Source organism: Orycteropus afer, unplaced genomic scaffold (genome assembly GCF_000298275.1).
Source record: "Orycteropus afer afer isolate SDZICR_OR568_19922 unplaced genomic scaffold, OryAfe1.0 scaffold00065, whole genome shotgun sequence".
Lineage (NCBI taxonomy): Eukaryota > Metazoa > Chordata > Mammalia > Tubulidentata > Orycteropodidae > Orycteropus > Orycteropus afer.
In genome coordinates, this window is record NW_006921652.1 from 12,326,938 (window position 1) to 12,338,249 (window position 11,312).

The 11,312-nt window shown below is 36.7% G+C and overlaps 1 protein-coding gene across 1 annotated transcript in view; it reads right to left on the reverse strand.

Moving 5' to 3' along the window:
* LOC103196414 (exocyst complex component 6B-like) overlaps positions 1-11,312 on the reverse strand; it is a 291,567-nt gene that overhangs the window by 103,414 nt on the left and 176,841 nt on the right. The gene's annotated exons all lie outside the window — the stretch shown is intronic.

Sequence of the window (11,312 nt, forward strand, 5' to 3'; positions counted from 1 at the left end):
GGCTGGCGCGGGATTGGGCAGTGTTTCATTCTGCTGTGCATGGGGTCGCTATGAGTCGGAAACGACTCGACGGCACTTAACAACAACAACAACTTCAGAGGGAACTTTCAGACTAGGGATCCTCTCAGATTTACCATTCTTTAATAACTTGAATCAATAAGGTGAAGCTGATGACTAAGATGCTGACAGGAGAACAGGAGCTTTCATGTGAGGGCTTGCAGTGCTTTTTCTCTCCACAGGCTCCCTGCTTTATATGTGAGTTCTCAGCACTGAGAAGTGTGGCAGCAACAGAATCTCTGTTCAGTGTGTCTTTGAGGTCCATCCTCTCCATCTCATACACCCTCCCTCATACTACCCAAAGAACATACCTATCTTTTCCTAGGTCACTAGGCTCCACATTAATTTGGTAAAAAAACCCACTGATATCAAGTCGGATCCAACTCATTGCCACCCCTCCCTGGGTTTCCCAAGCGGTATCACTATGGAAGTAGATTGCCCAATCTTCCGAGGAGTGGATAGTGGGTTTGAACTGCCAGCCTTCTGGTTAGCAGTCAAATAAGTGCCCTAGGCACTATGCTACTAGAGCTCCACCAGAGTTCCTATTAATTTGGTAAGAAAACAGAAAGTCTCAAAGGCAGATAAAGTTATGAGGGTTCTGAGTTATGAGGGTTAACTGTGTATGTGTGTGGGGCCCTGCAAAGAGTCCTTCATCTTGTTTTAAATCATTGGCCCAAACACATTTAGACTTTGGGAAAGTGAGTAAAGAACGAAGTTATGAGTGCAGTTTATAAAAGATAAAGATCTGAATCATCCCTTTGTGGTTAGAGATTATGAAGCCATTTCAGGCTCTCCCTTGACAGCATTCCCTAGGAATGTTACATTGCAAACAGAGCAAGTAGACGGATTAGCATCTCTGATTACGACCCGTTAAGGTTTGCTCCTAAGCATCCTTGTATAGTTTACAATTTAATTTTCCGCCTTTGTAATCTGTAGCCCTTGTGTATATATTACTTAATGAAAAAAGACTTTTTTGAATTAACATGGTATTCAGAAAAAGAACATGTGTTCCTGTTTTATTATTAAATACATTTATAAACAGAGAAAATATTCTCAAACCTAGTGAAAACCTGTTTTTTTTTTTGTATAAAAAAAGCAAGAATCATATAACACTTCAGGAGGGTAGAATCCTTAATGTAAACACTAAGATACGCTGAGCCATGGTAAGTCTTGGGTAGAGAGTAATAGTGGAGTTTAGGAATTCAGATTTGCCTCATCTGACCACCTTGAAGGTAAACACATTACTCTGCCTTTTCCCAGCTAGCTGGTGAACTTGGCATCTTGTAAGCAGGACATTCTGGGATACAGACTTTTCCAATTACCACAATGGGCTTGTATTTCAAGACTGCTTGTTTATAAACACAGCCACTTTCTAGTGTAATTTCTCTCCTTTTTCCAAATCTTCTCAGAATGTAAAATCCAAAATAAGACTTTTTGAGATTAATGCCTGCTGGTATGTATTAAAATAATAAAATTTACAAACAGAAATGCATGTCACATAAACATCTAGTTTACATTCACTAGTTATCAAAGAAATGGAAATTAAAGCAATAATAAGTTGCTATTTTATGCCTAAGAATTATCAAATAAATTTAAAATATTAACTCTTGAAGATGGCAAGGTTACGGTAAAATCAGTTCCCCTCTGCACTGCAAGTAGCTAAAATACGGAAAATCATTCAGGAAGAAATATTATTATATGTCTTGAGAATCATAAAAATATTTCTACCCCTTGGCAATGATTCCACTCCTAAAAATTTACCTGAAGGCTAGACTAAAATGTTATATGCATGAAGATGCATATTAAAGCATTCTCAGGAAAACAAACAAACAAATGTGAAATTGAAAATAAGCTAAATTAATGGATTTTAACCAGGGTGCAAGCCCCCATCTAAGGGGAATATATCAACTCTTGCAGGAGAAGAAGAGGAAAGAACAAATATATGTAGCTTTTAAAAGCACACTGAGAATTATCACTGCTTTTGTTTTCTTTAAGACATAAAATTGCTTTTATAATTTTAAATAATAGTAAATAAGATATACTTTTATGTTTATTAAAAAGAGGTATGAGTAAAAAACAGTTTGTGAAATATTGATCTAAATATCGAAAGCCTAACAGAAACTTACAGACAAGCAGGTCAGCAGCAACAATAGTTAATGTTTATTGAGCTCCTCCTCCTTAGGTAAGGAGCTCTGGTGGTGCAGTGGTTAAAGCATTTGGCTGCTCATCAAAAGGTGAGCAGTTTGAACCCACCAACTGTTCCATGGGAGAAAGATGAAGCAGTTTGTTTCCGTAAAGATTTATAGCCTTAGAAACCCTGTGGGGCAGTTCTACTCTGTCCTATAGGGTGACCATGAGTCAGAATTGAATCCATGGCAGTGAGTGAGTATGTATTAGGTATTCAGCTAAGTTCTTTGCATATATTATTCTTCATCTTATTTTCATATCTCTAGGTGATAGAGTTGTTGAAACAATTTCCATTTATTAAAATAATCACTATGGACAAAGTAGTAAAATGAAAAATTGATTTGGCCGCCCTAGAGGACAAGGAGATGTCTGAGGCTTGAGTTTTCAAGGCCATATAAAGATTGAAGACATTGACATGCACCTGTCTATGGTAAAGAGTTAGACTGAGACTTCTATGTGAAGACAGGACTCCTGAAGACGAAACCTTAATGAATGAAAGGGTAGACCAGAAAAAAAAAATCTACCCTTGGTACAAAGAGATACTAAGATAACTTGTTTATCAGAGCATACTAAATATGCCCTTTTGCACTTTGCTTTCTTTACTTTTTTTTTTTCCATGTAACAATATATTTGGCATTATCCTTTGTCAGTATATAAGTACTTTATTAGTATTCTACTAAACAGTTATATAGAATGATGCAGTGAATAACCTAATAACTCATTGCCATTGAGTCAATTCTGACTCATAGTGATCCAATAGGTCAGAGTAGAACTGCCCCATAGGGCTTCCAAGGATGTAAATCTTCACAGAAGCAGACTGCCTCATCTTTTTCCCACCAAATGGTCACTAGATTCAAACCATGGATCTTTTGGTTAGCAGCCAAATGTTTTAAACACTGTCCCACCAGGGATCCCTGAATAGCCCAATGTTTTTTTTGTTGTTGTTATGTGCCGTCAAGTCGGACCTGACTCATAGCGACCCCTCCTTGGGTTTCCAAGGCAGTATCATTACAGAAGTAGATTGCCCCATCTTCCTTCCAAGGAGTGGCTGGTGGGTTTGAACCACCAGCCTTCTGGTTAGCAGTCAAGTGCCTTAGGCACTATGCTACCAGAGCTCCCTCATTAGCCATTACAGAGATGCAAATCAAAACAACAATGAGATATCATCTCACTCCAGCAATAACAGCAAAATTCAGCAGGACAGAAGACAACAAATGCTGTCAAGGGTGTGGAGAGATTGGAACTCTCATACACTGCTGGTAGGACTGTAAAATGGTACAACCATTGTGGAAAACGATATGGTGATTTCTTAAAAAATTGGACATAGAAATATCATTTGATCCAACAATCCCTCTACTAGGTATATATCCTATAGGGGTGAGACCCAGGAAATGAATATATATATACACATATACATATACATGTATACATATATTTGTTGTTATGTGCCATCAAGTCAGACCCGACTCATAGCGACTCCTCCTTGGGTTTCCAAGGCGGTATCACTATGGAAGTAGACTGCCCAACCTTACTTACTATTTACAATAGCAAAGAGATAGAAACAACCTAAGTGCCCATTAACAGAGGAATGGATAACCAAACTATGATATAAATACACAATGGAATACTATGTAACATTAAAGAATAATGAAAAGTCAGCAAATCACCTCATAATGTGCATGAACTTAGAAGACATTTATGCTGAGTGAAATAAGTCAATCACAGAAGGACAAATATTATACGAGTCCATTATTGTAAAAAGTCAAGGAAAGGTTTACTCAGGGAAGGAAATTTTCTTTGTTGGTTACCAGGGATGGGAGGGGAAGGAAAGGGAGGGGAAATAGATGGATACTTAAGAGACAGTTTTGATAAGGGTGAAGGGATTTAAAAAAGAAAGAAAGAAAGAAAGATAGATCAGGCATTAGTTGATAATAGTTGGAGCTAGGTTATGGGCACATGGAGGTTCATTGTACTTACTAGTCTTTGCTTCTGTTTGAAATATTTTATTAAAAAAAAGAAAGCAAGCTGGTATAGTTGTATTAATATTAAAAATAGAGTATATGCATGGGATAAATTGATAAACCACAATCATAAAGGGACATTTATAACACTCTTCTCTCAGTAACTGATAAATAAAGCAGATTAAAAGATTAGTAAAGATACAGACGATTTGAATAGGATAAGTATTAATTTTGATCCATTGGATGTATAACCTTGCATTCATTTACTAGAAAACACAAATCCTTTCAAGCACTTGTGAGACATTTACAAAAACTGGCACAAAGATGCTATAAAGTATACCTCAACAAATACCACATTCTTTGAATCAATACAATAAAATTACAAACAAACAAACAAACATAAATTTGCCTTTATTTATTGATTTTTTAAAAAACAAAACAGTCTTTCCCTAATGTGCTGCAGTGAATTACTTGGTCCAGCTTGTCTAGGCATGGTCATTATACATCTGGCCTCATGGAATAAGCCTTGGACTGCTAATGGTGATTCTGTTTCCCTCTTGTGAAGTTACAGGAGGTCAGAGGAGGATGCTGCGCCCGTGTGCATTTTGCACCTAGGAAGCTTAAAATCTCACTCAATTTAGTAAAACAACTTTGTGGGACAAAAAACCTAAGGAGGTGGTACCTGAGTTTCAGCATTCCACAACTAATGTTACTTACTAATGTTCTAGGTCTAGAAGGAAGAAGAGTATTATTAGTGGAAGAATGGTGTCTGCAAAGGGTAAAAAAGATATGAAAGTGTAAGGCATTTTGGGGAGAGAGGTATGATTGAATCACAAGATGAGAAGGAAAAGTGGAAAAGAGGCTGTTGAGGTAGACTGGCATCAAACTGGAGAAGAAAATTTAGATTTTATCCTTCAGGCAACTGGAAGCCATCAAAGGTGTCTAAATGAGGCACTAATAAGAATTTGATCATTCTACTCTAGTGCAGAAGATGGACTATAAGAAACAATGGAGAAAGATATAACAAGTGGAAAGAGCTGCAGGTAGGGTAGAAGCAGTAGTGATATAGAGTAAGGAAGTGGTTTAAGAAGTGGTAAAGGCATGAAGTTAATATCACTTAACAAAATACCCAGAGGGATATATAGATATAAATATAAAGAAAAAGAGGAATCAAGGATACATCTAAGGTTTCTAGTTTGGGTGACTGATAGAGTAGTGATGGTATTAATGAAGAGAAGGTATGAAGAAAAAGTGAAATGCAGGTAGAAGAGAAGAAAAGAGAAAACACTGGGTTCAGGACATACCACATTTGAAGCACTAGTGAGACATCTTTATGAAGACACAACTGACAATGATGGGAGAATTTAAAGGAGGTAGTAGGAAGGGGAAGCAGATGCTGATTATGGCTATAAAGATCCCAGTTGGCTAAAATTGGGCAAACTCAGGATCAGACTGCCATTTTCTGCAAAGCCATAATCTTTATAACAACAGGGCAAGTTTACAAAATAATACTACTAATAATAATTTATGGTTTATAACAATAAGCAAGATATTGCTTGGAATATCTTGGATATTCCAGACTTCGAAACCTGGAATTATCAGAGATAGAAGGTAGAGAGGTTCTCAACAAATGTTGCATTGTATCCCACGAAAGGAAGAGTGAAAGAAGGAGGAGAGAGACAATATATAGATACAAACGTCTGCTCCCTTTTCACCTTCTATAGTTAACACTGCATGAAAATGTATATTACAGAGACACATGCAATAGCAAAAATGAACAATCTGAATTCCTAACAAGGTTCACACTAGCAAATAATGGTATACTAACTCAAAAATCCTTTTGGAAACTCAATTTATGTTCAGAGAAGTAGATACTACATGCTACCTAATAACTTTCCTTAACATTTACACTATTGGTGAAGCTTTGTCTATTTTTATGGGACTAGATACAATTATAGGAGCTCTGGTAGCACAGTGCCTAAGAGGCTTGACTGCTAACCAGAAGGTTGGAGGTTCAAACCCACCAGCCACTCCTCAGAAGAAAGATTGGGCAATCTACTTCCGTAGTGATATCGCCTCGGAAACCCAAGGAGAAGTCGCTATGAGTCGGGTCCGACTCGATGGCACATAACAACAACAACAACAACAACAACAGATATAATTATTCCAAGACAGTGAATTATTACTGACATTCATCCCCATCTCAAAGCATCTTATAACACACAGAATCACCTTATGTATGATGCACCCAGCAAGAGAACCAATGAATGAAGAGAAAAATCAGGAAGAAAAAGATATGAGTGCATAGGAAAAGGAATAAAATAGCACTATTTTTCAAAGTTACGTGTACAGATTCTCTATGATAAAAAGAGTTCTACAGTCCAATAAGTTTGACTGACTAAGGCCAGTACCGTAATAAAGGTTCTGAGAAGTCCTGCTGTAAAGAATCCTACTGAAATTTGTTCAACTCGGCACGTCTCAAACTTACTCACTACAAAATCCTTTCACTGCAGGACATATTAGCATGCTACTGAAGTATGGTTCTGTGGAACACTTTCTGAGAAATATGGGCTAATTATTTGTTTTTTTGGGGGGGAGTTTATTTGTGAACAAGTAGCTTTGAAAACAACTTTCAATGCTAGGTACAGAGAAAAAGAAAAAATGGTCTTTGCAAGAAGCTTAAAATATTTTTCCTTGTACACAAATTGATGTCTCTGACTTCAGTCTTGTAGGTTTATTATAATTTGAATACTTCTATATCTAGCTTGGGTTCTGGGTGATTTTGTCATGTATATTAATCCAAAGGACTAATAGACCATGTAAAACTCACCCTCCATGACCCTGCAACCAGAAGAACTAGACGCCACCTGGCTACCACTAGTGACTGCTCTGAAAGAGATCACATTAGAAGGTCCCAGATAGAGTGGGAGAAAAATGTGGAACAAAACTCAAAATCATAAAGAAGATCAGATTTACTGACGGAGAGAGATTAGTGGAACCCTCAGAATTTAGTCACCATTTGAACCTGGAACTGAACTTACCCCTGTGGCTTAATTTTCAGCCAAACACCAGACAGGTCTATATGGTGAACATTAAATAACACCAGGGAGGTACACACTCATTAAATCAACCACTTGATATCCAAAGGGCAGCATTTGCCCAAGGACAGAGTTCAGAAGTCAGGAAGGGATAGGAAACAAGGAGTAATGGATGTGAGAAACACAGGGAGGAAGTGAGATGAATGCTGTTACAATCAACGGCATGAAACAAAATTTGTATGAATTTTTGAATGGAAAACTGACTTGCTCTGTAAATTTTCACTGAAGTCACAATAAAAAGTTTTTTTTTTTTTTTTTAAAGAATCTCACAATATCTGGTAAAATAAGGTTTACAGATAGAATATAATGAATTTTAAAAAGTGCCCAATTGTTATGTACAGACCATTACTGCTACTACAATTCAGAAGATAGAAACGTTAAGGCTAACTGGAGGAAGCAGGACTTAACCTGGTTGATTGAAGTACTGTGGGGAGATGGGCAGGTAGAGGGTTTTTCAGGCAAGGAGCATTATGGACGAAAGAAGGAATAAAAATGACATGTTCGAAAGAGCAAAGAAACAGGTCTTAGAGGTGACTCTAAAAGCGAAGAAACAGACCTTAGAGGTGTGTGCTGGAGAAGAGTGGTGAAAAAAAATCAATAAAGTAGTAGTTAAAATGCTTTTTCTATCAATAAGAACAGATAGAGATAAAGATTAAAGCAGTTAAAAATGATCTGAAAAAATAAAACCTATTGAGATGTTTGATTAAAAATGTTGCCACTGAAAATAGAATGTAGTTCTGGTTTAACATGGTAGAAGATATTCAATGCTTGATACCTACCTTCTCAACTTCTTGCTACCCATGAACACACACATACATTTTTACTAGTAATGGCACTGTAAATGAAAATGTCAAAACCAGGGGAAATGGGTTAGCAACAATGGTGCTGGGAAATTAACTGTATAAAACAAAGCCAAATTAATTCCTCATTTCAGACTTTTGTCCAAAGTAAATTTTATCTGCACCAGGAATCTAAACATTTATAAATGAAATAATAAATAATATAGAGGCATTAATTTTTTTTCTGATTGTGGAAGAACTTTTAAAGAATAAAAGCACTAAGATGGAGGAATAGGCAGACAAGCTACACAGACTCTCTTCAACAAAGAAAAGAGAAACCAATTGACAGAGATACAGAAAATAATCCTGGAGCCTTGGGCTTTGAAAGGAAGAATACAGAAGTAGATTAGGCACCAACTAGTGGAAAAACTTGAACAAAAACAGTGAGTACGGAGACAGTCGGAGCAGTGGACCATCAGTTACTCTGATGGGACCAACAGCCTGATTATTTCCAAGTGGTGTTGCGAACTGAGAATTGACCTAAAGATCAGCCTTAGTCACCAAGGGCTTCAGGGACAACTGGGCTGGTGGATGATGACTAGAAAGGGAAATAGCAAAAATGGCGACAACCTGAGCTGTGGACCTTCCACTGTCTGGAGGGTGCAACCATTTTGATTGTTTACAAGTGGCAGCCATTTTGGATATTTAAAGTGACCAAGGGTGCAGCCATTTTGAATGTTTACAAGTGGTGGCCATTCTGGATATTTAAAGTGATCGAGGGCGCAGCCCTTTTGAATCTTTTAAAGTGGTGGCCACTTTGGATTTTAAAGTGACAGTGTTCTTATTCAGATTCTAGGGACCTAAGAATAGACTCTGTTTGGCAAGGATGGCAGGAACATACGGGAGGCTGACAATGGGAAAGGAGATGGGTGGTGAGTATGTAAGTACTGCCAACTAGTGAATAGAGGAGTACAGCACAGTACCCTGCCTATGTAGATAACATACAAACAAAATAAAGAAAATGAAAATCGTGGGCAAGTCACTCCAACACACAATCACCAATTAAATACAAACACAAAAACGTCACAATGACTAGGAGACAACAGAGTATCACAGTTCACACAAAGAAGCAAGATAAAGCAGGAGAAATAAGGTACCAGGATACAGACCCATAACACATCCCTGAGGAAGATGCAGCATTGAAACTCCCTGATAAGGAATTCAAAAGAATTATATTTAGGTATCTTCAACGAATTGAGAGACAGATCAAGGAAAACACTGACAAAATTGAGGAAAACACAGAGAAAACCCTAGAACAATTTTCAAAAGACAATACAAGAACAAAATGACAAAACAAATGAAAAATTAGAAATGATACAAAATCTACAGACAGAAATCCAGAAGATTAATACTAAATTTTCAGAACTAGATAAGACATTGAATGGGCAAAGGAGCAAAATTGAATCAATGGAAGACAGAATTAGTGAGGTATACTTCTTTGGAAAGGGTTCAATCAGAAAAAAGGTGAAAACAAAATGAAGAAAGCCTAAGGTTCATGAGGGATACCATCAAAAGGTATAACCTATGTGTCATCAGTACAGAAAATTATATGGAACAAAGAAATCGACACCACACAAAATCACGTAACAAAAATGACAGCAAAAAATTCATACTTGTCGATAATTACGTATCTGGCAAGGGACTTATCTCTAAGATTTATAGAAAACCCCAACGCCTCAACACCAAAGGAATTAACAATCCAATTGAGAAATGGGTAGAAGACATGAATAGACACTTTACCAAGAAGGATATTCAGGTGGTCAGCAAATACATGAAGAGATGCTCACGATCACTGGCCATCAGAGAGATGCAAATCAACACAACAATGAGATACCATCTCACCCCGGCACTGACGGCAAGGTTCAACAAGACAGAAAATAACAAATGCTGGCGGGGATGTGGAGAGGTTGGGACTCTCCTACACTGCTGGTGGGACTGTGAAGTGATACGGCCACTGTGGAAAGCAGTATGGTGATTCCTTAGAAAGCTGGAATTGGACCCAGCAATCCTATTACTAGGTATATATCCTAGAGAGGTGAGAGCCAGGACAGGAACAGATATATGCACACTCATGTTCATCACAGCATTATTTACAATAGCAAAAAGATGGAAACAACCTACGTGCCCCTCAGCAGAAGAGTGGATGACCAAACTATGGTACATACACACAATGGAATGCTATTCAGCACTAAAGAACAATGTAGAGTCTGAAAAATACCGCATAATATGGTTGAACTTGGAGGGCATTATGCTGAGAGAAGTAAGTCAATCACAGAAGGAGAACTATAGTATTAGTTTGTTGTTGTGGAGAGTCAAGGAAAGATTTATATAGAGAGGGAAACTTTGTTGGTTGCCAAGGGTGGGAGGTGAGGGGAGGGATCATTGTAGAAAAAATAAAAATACATGGACCCATGTCAGTTTAGTTTTGTGTATTTCACTGTACATAAATTATATTTCAATATCATACATTAAAAAAAAAGAATAAACACACTAAGGGAAACCACAATGGAAAGTTATATATTTGACTAAAAACAAATTAAAAACTTCAGTAAATAAAAAAATGGAAAAGTAAAAGGCAAATAAAGTAGAAAATGTCTTCAGTAAATATGACGAAGGAGTAAAAACTCTGCTGTATATGAAGAGCCACCACTGACAGGACTTTAATACTCTCATATGATATGGGCAAAAAGACAATGGACATTATTAGATACTTTACAGATGAAGAAACATAAATGGTTAATAAACATAAAAATGTTCAGCCTCAAGAGCAATCAAAGAAATGCAAATTAAAACAATGAGATACCTTTTGCTTATTAAATTAGTAAAGTTTTTTTTTTAACTGAGAATATTATAATGAGATTAAAATGAGCCTTTTCATGTATTATACATGGGAGCAAATTGACTGTTCTATAAAGCAATTTGATAATATACATCAAGAGTCATAAAATGTTCACACTGTTTAACTTAGTAATTCTGCTTCTGGGAGTCAATCCAAAGGTACTAATGAGAAAATCTAGCCAAATATATATGTACAGGATGTTCTTCATAGTGTTATTTACATTACACTGAAAATAATCTAAATGTGTAATCACAGAAAAATAGTTAACAATTATATTACATAAAATGGAATATTAAAATAAAGTGTATTTAACTTTGAATAATATAAGATG